Raw genomic sequence first — 14,908 nt, 5'->3', positions numbered from 1 at the left:
GACATGCACGTAAAATTCAGACGTGACTTCACACGTGATGAACAGATGATGTCGTCGGCGTCACAGTCCAGTTTGTGACATTTCAGCGCCAGTCTGGGATGTGACATTTGAGAAAACCTTTTACTGGCTCAGGAGGCTCCGGAACGCCGCTTTTACTGCGGAGTGTGTTGCGTTTGCTCGATCTCTTCAATTAACAGCGGGAAATTTCCCGATGTTGCCTCAGTAACGTGGGCAGAGCCTGAAGTCCCAGCGAGGAGGGTCTGAGTCTGGCTGACAAGACGCCTTCATCAAAGTTTGGAAGCAAATGCTTCTCTCCCGCTCGCAGCGTTGGCTCACGTTAGAGGAGTTCCACTTTGATTATTAAATTCCAGCAAGTGTTGAAGAACTTTTAATTTTAATTGAATTAGAATCAGCAGCTTGAAGGAATGATTGGTTTTATAGTTTTCCAGCAAATTGCGCTGTAAAATTCATCGTTTTGATCAGGTCAGTGTTCAATAGGATGAAATGTAAAGACGGTTTCCACAAACTGGAGGGTTTGCTGTGAGTTTCTGAAGGATTGTGGGACACTCGACCTCCGTGCAGCGATCTTTTGTGTTCTCCCACATCGGTTTGAGGTGTGAGCGGCCTCGCTCGGTCCTCCAGAGCTGCTGAGCAGGTCTGAGAGCCGCCGTGTGCTCATTATCAGCTCCTCTTCACGCTCTCCTCCAGCTGGGTCTGTGCAGGCTCAGGATGCAAACGCAACTCTTTGCAATTGATTTCTGGCTGAGGATTGAGCGATGTACAAATAGCGCCCCGGGAGTATCACTCCTGCTTTGGTCACATCCAATATCTGCAATTACTTAGACTGACTTTAATGGCTCTGGGCGAACTACGCAGGAATAAATACATCACAGCGGTCAGACGCTCAGCGAAGGCCTCCTCCAGCGGCGGCATCGGTCCACAGAAATTAAACTGAATGTGACCTTTACGGGGACATCATGGTTCATGAGAACCTGGTCCGAGTCACACACACGCCAACTGCAGCCATTGAAAGACGCCATTGTCCTCAGTTCTTCTCATGGTGCCCTAGACCCTCCTGGGACAGACGTGGTGTTGGGTGGGGGGGTCAGGAGCAGCTTCCTGGTTAATGATTAGCTGAGCGACTGATCTCAGATCTCTTCCCTGATGAGGAGAAGCAGATGATTCAGGATGGTTTAGCTACTGTAACCATGAACGCTGCAGTCGGGGGGGGTGAGGTGGAGGCCCCGGAGCATGTGAGTGATGACTCCGTCTCTCAGAAGTGCATTTTCTGCTACAGCGCTGCAGGTTTCACAGCACAAGTGTGTTTCCAGGCTGCTCAGCGTCTCCTCATGGTGGTTCAGGCTGTCACAAACAGGTTATGCTATACTCTCCACTCACTATCGCTGTCACTCACTCCCGGGGGCATTTCTGGGTGCTTCCGCTGAATCTGGGAACTCTGCCCTCGCCCCCAGCTCATTAGTGACAGGTGAGGTGTGCAGCTTCACAGTGGGGGTGGGGGTGGGGGTAGTTTCCTTCCCCCGAGATGAAGAGCGGAGCCGCTATTACAAGCCTGGTGTTCAGAGGCAGGTCGCGTTAGCAGAGTGCTCGGTTAAAAATAAAAAGTCATTTAAAGGTAGTTTCAGTTTCTTTTCTAGTAACAAATAGAAAACCCCAAAAAAGCCCAGGCTTCGCGAGCGCGGAGCTTCCCCCATCAGAGGTGTTGATTGTTCGCCTGCGCTCTTTCTGCATGTGTTTAGCCCCTCCCCCGCCACACAGCTGCAGCTCCCTGATCACCAGGTGATCCAGATCATCCGCCTGTTCCATCGTTTCCACTGACGCTGCCTCAGCTGCGCAGCCCAAATGGAACCTTGTGCCACTGACATTTACACAAAAGAGCCCCAAATTCATCCAGATAGGCCTGAAATAAGCCAGGTCAGATTCACACACACACTCACACACACACACCCTGAAGAACTGGTGTGTTTTCCTGCCGTTCGATGCTGCAGACACGGAAAATGCTGCTGCTCTGACAGACGAACCGAGTCTCCTCTATCGATCATTATCGACAGCACATGTTCAGCCATGTTGCACTTCAGTCGTTTGTAGCAAAAAAAAAAAGGGTCAAAAAATGGATGAAAGTGCTGCTGGTTGAATAAACACAACCGAGTCTGTAAAGCAGACGCGACCGGCTGCTTTTCTGTGCCCGCAGGTCCGGTCGAGAAATCTTTGCCTGTCAGATCAGCTCATTTTTAGACGCTTTTTCTCCTCCGTTCAACTGAGCCGCTATTTTCCCAGAGCTCTTTGAAACAAACACCCCCCTTTATCTAATGAGTTTTTCAACGTCTTTCTTTGTGCTTTCCCCTCTCATTGTCTAATTGCATCTCTTCTTTCTCTGTCCTATCTGTTGTGTGTCCGTTTACATCTGTCCCTCGCTGCGTCGTCTATCCCATTTCCTGCTTCTCTATCTCTGCCCCCCCCACCCATCGCTTCCCCTCATATATCTTCTCCTCTGAAGATCTATGCTCGCTCCCCATTTACTGATGTATATAGCAAGTGCGTAAAGTCGCCGCCAGATTAGCGATGCTATCGCGCTCCTTTGCGTCGCTTCAAGGGAGAAATCCTTCCTCAGACTCAGTGAAGGACAGACGTTCAAAGAGGACTCTTAAAAGTACAAAATGACAGCGCGGCAAAGACAAGAGCCTTCTGATGCCATTAAACGTGGAGGAACCTTTGCTGAGACACATTTAAAGTGCTTCCTTCTTTTAAATCGTCAAAGATTCCCACTAGTTTGAAAACAAACCAATTAGCCTTTTAATTATTTCAATCTTAATCCCGGAACTTTTCCTGTTTGTTGATTTTTCACACTCCCAAATGTTTCTGGTCACAGCGTTTGTGATGAAATCTGCCTGTCAGAAGTGTGGAACCAACAACCCACTGCATTCTTGTCCTCTGAGCCACTTCCTCCAAACTCAGAATTATCAACATGACAGTTTTGCAATCACAGCCAAGGTCAGGCAGCACACACACACACACACACACACACACACGCACACACACACACATGCACGCACAGACACACACGACTAAACAAAAGAAACATCTGATGAAAAACATGATTCTTTCTGCATTTACACTTTAAAAACAAACAAAGGAAAAGAGGTAAAACTGACCACGGGGAGCTGGAAATGAACGCCAGGGGGCCCCGAGCCTCATCCATTCTCACAACCTGGCCCCCAGAAAAGTGTAGCAAAAAGGCCGTAACTGTTAATCTCAACAGTTCAACCCGGATCTGACGCAGCCAAACAACCGAGGGATCGGGCCGCTTCCACAACCCCGTCCGTCGGCAGCATGCTAGCAACACGAGCGCCAGGAGCTCCGCCGGTGGGGAGGGACTGCAGGCGGCACCTGTTACCACAGGCCTCCCCTTATGTTTATTGAATTATGTATCTTCTAAGTCCCGTTTAGTCGCCTTTGTCACTGCGAGCGATCGATGCGCCGGCGCTAGCAAGGCTAACAAGGGCTTTGGTTTGCTGTGGCCAGCACTCCAGCCTGTCACCAGATGGTATTTATTACGTGCTTTGTTTTAACATCCATTCAGTATGAGTGGAAATCAATTTTTCATTTGGACCAAATTGTCTCGTTGCTTGGGCAGCACAGGCGCTCCAGCCCTGAGCTCCGCCGTTCCAGCAGCGCCAGCCCGCCGCTGCCTCCACACAGCTGTATTTTATACCTAATTACATGTGTCAGCGGCCCACGGCGACAAGTCTATGAGGCTTTGGGGAATTATTCCTGGGAAGGCGAGGTGGGGGGAGTTCACTGGTGGTATCTCTCCAACTGGGAGTGAGTGGTGCTTACAGATACCATTTGGTAGAGATGCAGTGACCCAAACTGTGGCTGCCGCCGGTGCTGTTCTGCTTTTAGCTCCGAGAGGAAAGAGCCCACGATCAAACTTGTTGTGTTGCCGAGTCAGAGCAGCTATAAAACTGGTTTCCCTGGTAACAGGACTGAGTTGCACTATATCACAGGCATCACAACATGTAGGTAAACCTACCAGGCCATGTTCATGCCTGTTTATAGTGATATTAATGACGTTTTTGTCTTTGACTTTCAAACTACTTGACATTTTCACCTCTATTCATCCTTGACAGTGTTTTACAAAATCTGTCGCACATGCTTATGAAGAGAGTGACGCCACTTTAGCTTTTATTGTCATGCTGTTGTGTGATTGAAACCACCATTCCTCTCCTCAGATTGCTTTTGGCAATGTTATTTCCTGGCGCCTCCTTGGTTTTCAAGGCGCTGTCCAACTGGATTTTGCACCTTTAACGGAGCCTGTTGACGGGACTTTCCACGCGTCCGGTGCCGCAGAGCTCTGTCCCCTGTTTCGCTCACTCACCTGGCAGCAGGAGAGACACACGCCTGCCTTGGATCACCACTCCGGAGCTACTTTAAACAATTCCTATTTGGGATGTGGTAGCCTCGCGCAACTGCGCCGCACATATACACGATGTCTAAAAAAGGGCTTGTAGCATTTACATCCATGCAGACATCATATATGGAGACAAATCCTGTATGTGATCAGGTTCCGGGGAGATCTGGATTCCATGCAGCACGTTCTGATGAAAGCTCCTCCTGGAATGAACATGTGTCTTTCCCGTTGCTGTTGCATCTTTTGTGGCGTCTGAAAGCCTTGAAACTGTTGAATACTCTGGCTTTTCAGCCTTTTACAAAGCGTGCACCTTCTCACTCAGCCCTGCAAGGCTGCGCTCAATTTAGCCTTTCAAGAAGATGAATTCAAAGCACCTTTGTGTGGGCGAGAATATTCACAAGCCAACTACACAGAGCTTCACTCAAATGGTCGCACTTAGGCTCATTTGTGTTCTTCAGCCCATGTTTTATCTGAGCCTGTGACAGGAAAACAGTCGTTGCTGCTGTAGCAACCATCCTGAAGCCAAACGGGAGGCGAACTCAGACGCGGCATCAAAACATTAAAGCAACCGACGCTGGGATGCGTTCAAGTGCTGCACGTACCGTCCAAGTCGACACTTTTCATCTCCGTGTGCTAAAAAAGAAAAACATGTTGGTTAGATGTTGCGATAATCACATGACAAACAGAGAGCCTTCGGGGTCAGTGGGACATTTCAGCGTCATTTGTTCAACGAGGGAACGAGTTTGTCTTTAAATAAAACTGACCCGGAATTTAGCACCACAAACACAATCAGACATATGAGCAGATTATAGAGCCAACAATGTAAATTACTCTTCCGAGGCAGCTTATCTTATCTTCTCATTTCCACAACCTGCACACACACACACCCACACACACACACACACACACACACACACACACACACACGCACGCACACACTGTCACCCGGGACAACTGAAGCACACTATCTCAACTTTTTACTGGAAACCAAAGAGCAGCTGAATGACATCAGCAGTTCTTGCTCGGCTCACAGGGATCTTTGCCCAACACTCTTTCCTGGATGTCGGAGTGAGTCGGAAGCTGACTCACCCATCAACAGATGCTGGCTGGATGGAGAAACTAAAGCAGGGTTCAGGCTTTTGTGTCAGCTGGATCCTGACAGCTAGTTTAGGTCCATGTGACCAACCTCAGGCTGCTTTTGTACACAAAATGAGATTTAGTTGTTTAGGTTTTTGAGAAAACTGTGTTTGGAACTTCCTCCTGAGATGGAAGGAAATAATGTTCTGGTGTAAAACTCCTCTGCTCGGTGTTTGCAGAGGCGGACATCATGCCAGGTGGAAAATGAATTCTCTCAGACACGTTCGCGTCGGATGCTGTGTCAGTCTGATGTTTGATTTATCTTATTTCTTTTAGTTCATAGATTGATAACATTCAAGTATCCTCCAATCCAAAAGCCATCAGAATTTCATCAAAAAAACCTGCGAGAGAAACCAAAACAATGCTTCTGCTGTGAGAACGGACCTCCAGAAGTCACGTTCCAAAGATCGCACTGATGTCATTTTATTAAAGTAATAAAGAAATTCAGATTGAGGTAGGTAAAACATTAGTTTAGCGCAACAGCAGCTGAAATTCTCCCCCCAAAAACAAACTAACATTTTGAGTCTTACTTTCAAACCATTTCTTGTTTACCTACACAAGTGAGGTCCATGCTCACGTAGGTGCAATAAGAGCACCGATGTTTATATGATGTCATTCGATACAATACGTTCACATTCCAATTATGAGGGAATGACTCTCTTGGTGACTACATGAACTAATGTGTTCAGAGACCAGAGGCAACCTGACAGCAGCAGCTGAGTAATGACTTCCCATCCCCCATCTCTCCTGTTAATGAACGAGGGTTTATGTCGTCTGCTGCATGCAGACGACCGATGGCCAGTTTGTTATCGTCCACGGGTGGAAAGAAAAAAAAGAGGAAACATTTTTTTTATCCTCCTGGCCTCAGAACAGACCAAATGGATTTCACTGTTCCACCATCAGAGGGAGAACGCCAGCAGTGTTTTTGCACTCATGTGACTCATCCAATGAAACTTTGATATGATTAACTCATCCGTCATGATGTCATGGAGGTGGCCACAGAAATTACACACCTCCAGAGCGCGAGCTCTATAAAAATCCACACACACACCCCACACACACACAGAAGAAGAAGAAACAAGAACACACACTAAAGAGGTCACTATAAAACTCGCAGAGACGCGCACGCGAGTGGAAACGCACACGACACCGATGCGGCGGGATGATGTCACCCCGCACACTTCATTTCCACTGGTGTTAAATGCACTCCAGGCAAAGTGGAAATGACTGCGAACATGGTGGAGCCTAAGTGGCTTTGTCAAATTGGAGCACGGAGCAATATGAGCAGAACAACACTCCACTAAACAATATCTGCCACTCCACAATGATTAGAGTAAAGTCCCTGAAAAAGCCACTGGATATAACCAGCTGATCTCATCGCGTCTGAAAAGTGAGTTACAGAGGCCTCGTGGCCCTGCACGAACCGGTTTATAAAAATGTGTTTAAATGGTTTGAATTAATTCATGTTTAGCTGAGAGGGAGGCCGCTAACCATTATGCTAACAGTTATAAAGCCCCTGCTCAGGAGACAATAATAATAAGTTATCTTTGAATATATATTTTAAAAACCTCATATGTCAAAGATGTTCCATTATTTGTTCATAGTTTATGTGAGGCATTTCCATGTACATCAGAATAGGTTCTAATAGCATTAATGGGGGAGATTGCCTTAGCGTGGACTAATGAAGATATCTTTAAAAGCTTCGTTAAATCCCCTTGATTCAAATGTTTAGTGCCATTCCTCTCCATCTGCACTGCATTATCGTTATAGATTAGATGATATCATTGAGTGAAGCTTCACTGACAATCTAATCTCATGACTTGATTAGAGAAAAAGGGGGGGCTAAATGCTTATACCTCCACTTTAACAAAGCACAGTTATATCAAAAAAGTGGGTCACGTAATCACGGCTCTTGATCCGGCGCTCCACCAAGAAGGTTTGGTTTAATACGTTCTGTTGGTTATCGACAAAGTGTAATATGATCATCAGAATTTCTACATGCTGCAACGGCTGCGAAATCTCATTACTGTCTCCTGTTTCGCTCAGCTACACCCCCTCCCCGCGTGAGCTCACAAGCAAAAAGGGTAATGCCAATAAGAGACAGATAAATTGGAAGGCAAAGAAAAAAAATCTATGCGTCCATTAACCCCACAGAGAGGGGGGGGGGGGGGGGTGATATTTGATTTGTTTTTTTGGATTCCTCTGTTTTCTTGTTAGAGTTCCTGCAGAGCCAGGCTGCAGGCTCGTTATCACCAACCTCCTCCCTCGGCCGGTGGAGCTGTCACAGGTCAACATCGTCTGACCCCGGTTGGGGGGGGGGGGGGACTTCACACTAACGCCGAGCCGTTTGGCAGGTTAGTGTCGAAGAGCCTTTCACCTGTTTTGTTACCTGAGTCCCAGGTCCAGGTGGCTGCTGGGACTGGGGTGTCCTCAAGGTCTTCAGATGGTGGACCAACCACAGGCGATCCGTCCCACTGGTGTGTTTAATGGGAACCTCCTTTGAGCTAAATAATCAGCTTTACACAAGCTTTTCTTCTCAGACTTCAGTCATGGGTCATCGCTCTCGTGTCACTTAAATTAATTATACCGTGTGAATTACTGCTCAGTGGAGAAGCACCTCCAGGGGGGAGGACAGGGTTGAGGGTGAGGTCTCAGGATCTTTTTAAAGCCACGCCTCGGTGATCACTTTCTAAAGATAAGCACTGATTCTGTGCGAAACCATCACCAACGCGATCGCACGGACACCTTTGGCGACTGGTTTCAGTCAAGCTGACGCTGAAGAAACAGTTGGAAATCCAAAACTGGTGTGAAACAGGCGGGAAGTGTGGAACAGCGGAAGCCTCGGGGGGGGGAAACCAGAACGCATCACGTTTGAAAGCAGCCTCAGCAGTCGCACAGCCTAATCTGTCCCAACCTCCAGATGTTCTCGTGCTACAACCAGGAAAAAGTGCACGGAGCCTGATCCAGGATCTGCAGAGTAGTTGTAGCCTCCCCACAAATAATTAGATGTCTATTCATTTATTATATCCACATTTGCTAAAGATGAAGTCCAAAGGTAGGTTATTTCTGGAGGAAAGACGAGACACCGAAATCACAGGAAGACGGCTTCCGTTCCCATATCGTCCATTTGTATCCTGCTCCGTCATTAACTCCACAGACCCAGATCCCTCGAGCGACCATGAAACAAGCGTGAAAACAGTCCATCAAACGAAAGTCTCCCAGCAAACGAACAAAGAAGACTTTCAGTTCGTCATATATTTGTTTGCAGTAATCTCTCTTTCACGGCCGCCTCTGCGGAAAAATGAGCTGGTTCAAGTTTGCAAAAAAAAAGTAATCAAACACCTTAAATGCTTCTCTGAGCACAAACATGCTCGTTCATTATGTAGCTTAATGAAAAACATCTTCAGGCCAGTTTTAGTCATGAATTCAAGAAGGTAATCAACAGTGGTGTGGCTGAGAGGAGAGTGTGTGAGGGTGAGTGTGTGAGGGTGAGTGTGTGAGGGTGAGTGTGTGAGGGTGAGTGTGTGAGGGTGAGTGTGTGAGGGTGAGTGTGTGAGGGTGAGTGTGTGAGGGTGAGTGTGTGAGGGTGAGTGTGTGAGGGTGAGTGTGTGAGGGTGAGTGTGTGAGGGTGAGAGAGCGAGTGTGAGAGGGTGAGAGAGCGAGTGTGAGAGTGAGTGTGTGCAGGAGTGTGTGAGCCAGTGTGTGAGAGTGAGTGTAAGAATGAGTGTGTGAGCAAGTGTGTGAGTGAGTGTGTGAGTGAGTGTGTGCAGGCGTGTGTGAGCCAGTGTGTGCAGGAGTGTGTGAGCCAGTGTGTGAGAGTGAGTGTGTGCAGGCGTGTGTGAGCCAGTGTGTGCAGGAGTGTGTGAGCCAGTGTGTGAGAGTGAGTGTGTGCAGGCGTGTGTGAGCCAGTGTGTGCAGGCGTGTGTGAGCCAGTGTGTGCAGGAGTGTGTGAGCCAGTGTGTGTAGGAGTGTGTGAGCCAGTGTGTGCAGGCGTGTGTGAGCCAGTGTGTGCAGGCGTGTGTGAGCCAGTGTGTGCAGGAGTGTGTGAGCCAGTGTGTGTAGGAGTGTGTGAGCCAGTGTGTGCAGGAGTGTGTGCAGGAGTGTGTGAGCCAGTGTGTGCAGGCGTGTGTGAGCCAGTGTGTGCAGGAGTGTGTGAGCCAGTGTGTGCAGGAGTGTGTGAGCCAGTGTGTGCAGGGGTGTGTGAGCCAGTGTGTGTCCAGCCATGCTCCCCTGACAACAGCGATGAAAGTGGGCCACGGTGAGCAAACAGATGAGCCGATATCAAAGCTCCCTCATATATTACAGAGGTAAAAACTCATTATCCGCAGTGGAAATCGATAGCCGACGTGGTCAAGATGAAGAGAGCCCTGTCTGGTTTTCCGGGTCAGCTTACGAAGGAACATTGCAGCAAATGATATCATTTTTCCATCATTAAGTGTCCCCCAGGTCGATGTGCGTGTTTAAAGGCGAGGTGTAGTGTTACTTTTAATGCCGAGTAATGAACGGCGCTGGCCAGGATTTGCTCCGCATTGATTGAGCGAGCGGACGGACGGACCGGAGGAGGGAGAGGCTCAATAAGGCTGCAGTCCACCTGCCAGTGTTTCTATAGCATAGCTGCAATATCGGAGTGTGGACACAGCTCGCCACCGGGATCTGCTTTATTTGGGGATCTTATTAAAGGTCTCCGGTCCTGTTTGTCCAGACCCAAAGTGTTTGTCTGCAGTCTAGATGCAGCAGTTGCCCCGAGGTTTCTGCCCTTATTGTTAGACGTCCAGTCCCTGAAGGAACTCTGGCCCAGATGATCCCGAACCCACCGGCGTTCTTCTGGATCCTGATCACTGACACTTGGATCTACTCGTGTGTGTCGTCCATGTAAAAGACTCTGCACTTTTACTTTGAAAGAACTTTGTGGTCCGTCCGTCTTCCTTCACCTGGACTCGACCCAACCTTAAAATCGTCCGTCAATATACAGCGAGATCAATGGAAACCTTAGGTCGCGTTGCTAACACAAGGAGCACATCAACGTCTCCCTGTATTGATCACATGTCGATCTGCGGGATCCAAATTAATGGCCCGTGTTCGTCTAACGTCATGTTTTTACCGTCTGCCATCGATCAGAGCTGCTCAGTCTGGAGCTCTTAACACCGAACATCTAAAATCGGGTTGAGGGAAAAGACGCAGAGATGTTTACTGAAGAGGGACTCATGGCCGATGTGGACCTCCAGGCGCTCAGGTCATTGTTCTTTTGTTTAGCAAAAAATTCCTTTTAATGCATCTTGTCATGATATTTGTGGCCCAGCTGGGCTGGAGAACACAAGTTTTCAGAAATGTTCCCTTCCAGCTGAGCAGGAACATTGTGCATTTGCTAAAATCCCTCATCGCTGATAAAGTGGTATTCTCTTCTTTGTGAATGATGCTAATTAACAAATGCTAACACGTTCAATCAGGACGCGCTAGCTGACGGCAGCGTCGCCTCTAAGTATAGCCTCAATGATCATCAAGCATAGCTGATGACTCTCAGAGCCCAAACGCTGGTATGGTGAAAGATGCTGCGTTGCCATGGTTACCAAACTTTTTTTTTCTTTTTTTTTTAATAGAGTTGTATAACAGACCTTTACCCCACTGTCGGCGCCTGACGACGCGCGTCGCGAGCCGCGTCCCGTCTCCACTCACGTCGCTCCGACCAAACCAGCGTTGCTGTTTTTGCTTCTTGTGTGAGTTGAAACGTGTTTACATCAGCAAGTGCGAGGTAAAAATAAAGCTGCACACACCGGCGGCGGCGGCGCGCGCTCGCTGGAGAGAGTCTGTTGAAGCGCCTTGTGTCTCACACACAGATTGTTTTGTCTGTCCGTGTTATCTGGTTCAGAGGGCGCGTTCTTACAGGAAGACACACAGCGACTTCACACAGGCCCTCCTCCTCCTCTTCCCCTCACACGTCTTTCTTCTTTCCTTTCTCACCCGCTCTCCTTTCCTCACCCCTCCTCCTGCTATTCTCAGTCACTCCCAGCTTCGTTTTCTCTGTCAGGCTTTATTTTATTTGTCAGGTTGTCAGAATTATGACGGATGTGGCTGAGATGTCTCCACCTGTAGGATTCATCATCGTTAACTTGCACCGTGAAGCATCGGTGTTGGTTATGAACACCCAGACTGCAAGCGGCTTCTTTTTGCCATCACTCTGTTGACTTCTGCCTCCGGCTGCGGGGCCACAAAAGGGGTCATTCATGAATTTAAGCAGGAGCTTTAAAAGTCAGTCGTAAAAAAATTAAAATCAATAGAAAAAGTTAAGAGGGAGGCAGGGTGAGGTAGTTACAGCAGCAGGTTTATGTTCCTGTCCCCTGATCTGGGGAATAATTTGTGCTGCTCTGCAACAGTTGGAGCCAGGAGCTGTAATGCTGATTAATTCCAGAGCTGCTGCAGACGTCCCTCCAACGCTGCCCCCCCCCCCCCCGTGTCCAACAGCTAAAGCCACGATCTGCTGCTGAAATCCCGCGGTGGCGATGTTGTTTTAGCCACCGCAGGACGGGCGCAAACATCCCAAAGCCTAATATCTGTTCTTTATTTATGAGCTGATTCGCAGGTGATGATTTCTTACGTCCAACTCAGCCGGGCTGTCGCTCGCCATCCCAAACGAACCCACGCGGAAATTTTAATGACTTCCATTTTCCCTCTCGGAACATATCTGACACATGACACAAGCTTTTCATTCACGCCTCGGAGCTCCCGTCCACATTACATCTTTTTGTCGGAGAGGCAGTCAGACTGTGCAGCTATTGTACCCCCCCTCACCCCCCCACCCCCCAGGACTCGCCACTGCTCCTATTTTCCCCACAAGGGCCTGTATAATCTCAGGCCGAAAAATGCCCCCACCACCCTAAATAAAATCTTTCTTTTGCTCTCAGCCTGGGATCCGGCGAACAGTCACGCTCTGCCAGGAAGAGACAGAAAGAGATAAGGAAGACAGACAGGAACAGAAAGAGGAATAAAAGCCCAATATGCCCTCCCCCCATCCTCTGACTGCCCTTTCCAAAGATCTCCGAGGCACGTTGTGAGTCAGTAACAATCAGAACATTCACCAACAAGGCTGTGCTGCCATTTCTCTCCGCTAAGATCTCTGATTTGCCAAGTGTTCCCTCTGAATGCCGCCAGTGTCTGAGCCAAAAGTGCCCCAGCCACCAAAACCAGCACCGCCACTCTGCGACTGCCTCCCCAGGCACCCTGGGAGTGCTGAGAAACTGCCCCTGCTGTGTCCACTTCCAGCGTGTGTGAATTCCAAATAACGTTCCGCAGCCAAATAGTAGCTGGCGCGGAGCCGGAGCGACGGGCTGGAGAGGAGCTCGCTCCCACGGAGCGCCGAGGAGGAGGAAGAGGGAGGAAGAATGAGAGTCCATGAGTGAAGGACGTTTAAAATCTCCAGACACACACACACTCTCTCACACACACACACACACATACTGTATATATAACATTGCAAACCAGCAAACCGGGAATTTCAGGAAAGAAGAAGTCATTTCCTCCAATGTGACATTTCTTAAAACAACCTTTCTGTCGAAAACATTCGTCGTCTTATTTGTGCGATGCGGATTCAGGTTTGTTTTCACCCTCGGGGGGGGCTTTTCGACACATTTATGTTGGCCGTGGAGCGGATGAACGGCGACAAAAGACCTTTCTCCAGCGAAGCTTTGACTAAAATAAAGAGCTGAGCGATCGTTCGAACCCTGCCACACAGAATTAATCTCCACATGAATTATCATAATCATAATCCATAAAAGGATTGGAAAGGTGCATTTTACAGGGTGTGAACTGCCTGTATAAATCCAGCTGTAGCTGCAGTCCTGCATCACATCCCTGCGTTACGCTGTTGCTATGCGCTCAGAGCAAAGAGGCCGCGGGGAATTTATTTACTTTATGTGCGTACGTGTGGAACCAAAGAGACTTTCAGCATAAAATGCAGCTGAACCTGATCTCCAGCGTTTACAGCCGCTGCAGGACGTGTGCACGTACCCGTTCCTGTGCACGTACCCGCTGCACGACTGCACCGCTGCGTCTGACGTGCACCCACGGCTCAGGTCATGTGACACGGTGAGTGACCACCTGGGGGTGCTTGTTTAACCCAGGAGTGAAAGTTCATACCTGAGAGCTGCGGTTTAAGCTAATTAAACGCACCCTTTCTGTAGTGAGAAGCCGTTCTGATGCGTTAAAATTGAGATGAAATGACGTTAAAAGTAGCCGGACCTCGTCAGTAACCGCAGCAGGTCGCTTTCTTCAGCTTCCTGTGTGGTGGAAGAAGAGTCCAGGTCCTCTGAACCTGTCTTTACAGTCTGCGTCATTGTGCGTTTAGCCGGGAGCGCTCGCTCACAAGGTGTGATCAGTCGCACCTCTGATGAGCTGTTACTTTGCATTCTGGGTAAATCCACACCATGGTTAGACTCCATCAGCCACCGAAGGGCTCGTCTGCAGCGCTCCGGCTGGCTGCGGGCGCCCCCGGAGGTGACGAGCGAAGGCCGCGTCGGATACTTGTCGGAATGCAAAGTGCAAAGGGAATGCAAAGAGTCAAACGTTCCCTTCACCAGCTCCCAGGAAGCCGGGCTGACGTGGACTTTCTCGTTTCCAGCAATATTTTTGGTTGTGAGATTTAATTTCAAGTCGGTGATTTACATTTATCGGAGTCCAGTTTCCATGGAGACACCCTGCAATTATCAATGGTCTGGCGCTGAGAATGCACATGGGAAGGATTAGGAAGCTGTCCTGAGCTGGAGGAGTGAAGATGTTTCCTGCATGCTTCATCCCTGCGTGCCTGGAACAGGACACAGCTGCTTGTGTGTGTCAAAGTAAACCTGCGCTTCCCAACATCTGGATTCCGCTGCAGTTGGGAATCTGCCTCGACGACGCGGAGACGTTAAAAACCCTGTTAGCGGCGGCGTAAACGGCGGTGAAACGCTCGATAAACGACCTCAGTGCGTGAAGCCAAAAACCAGCAGATAGATGAAGCAGTTGGAAAATGATACTTGACCTATTCGTGCCATCCAACAGTCGGCATGTCTGTACGTGCACGTGCGTGCGTGCGTGAGAGGGAGTGGATTAATCACTGTCACCTGCATTTAGCTGTGTGCAGCCGCGCCCCGTAGATCTTTGGACGCCGCTCAGACGGACCTCACAAACCCACTTATTACAAATAAGACTCAAATGTTAATTGTGCTGTGAGTGACGACACACGACGATGCTGTTTCTCATGTGGGGGCGGGGGGGCGGGGGGGGGGGGGGGGGGGGCAGTTACCCGGGCTGTGAACGAGAGAGCTTCAGTGTTGCAAGGTTTGAACAGAGGTTCCATCCAGGTCCTGCATT

This window comes from Takifugu flavidus, chromosome 15 (assembly GCF_003711565.1).
Source record: "Takifugu flavidus isolate HTHZ2018 chromosome 15, ASM371156v2, whole genome shotgun sequence".
NCBI classification, from domain to species: domain Eukaryota; kingdom Metazoa; phylum Chordata; class Actinopteri; order Tetraodontiformes; family Tetraodontidae; genus Takifugu; species Takifugu flavidus.
Note: the sequence above shows the minus strand (reverse complement) of the source record.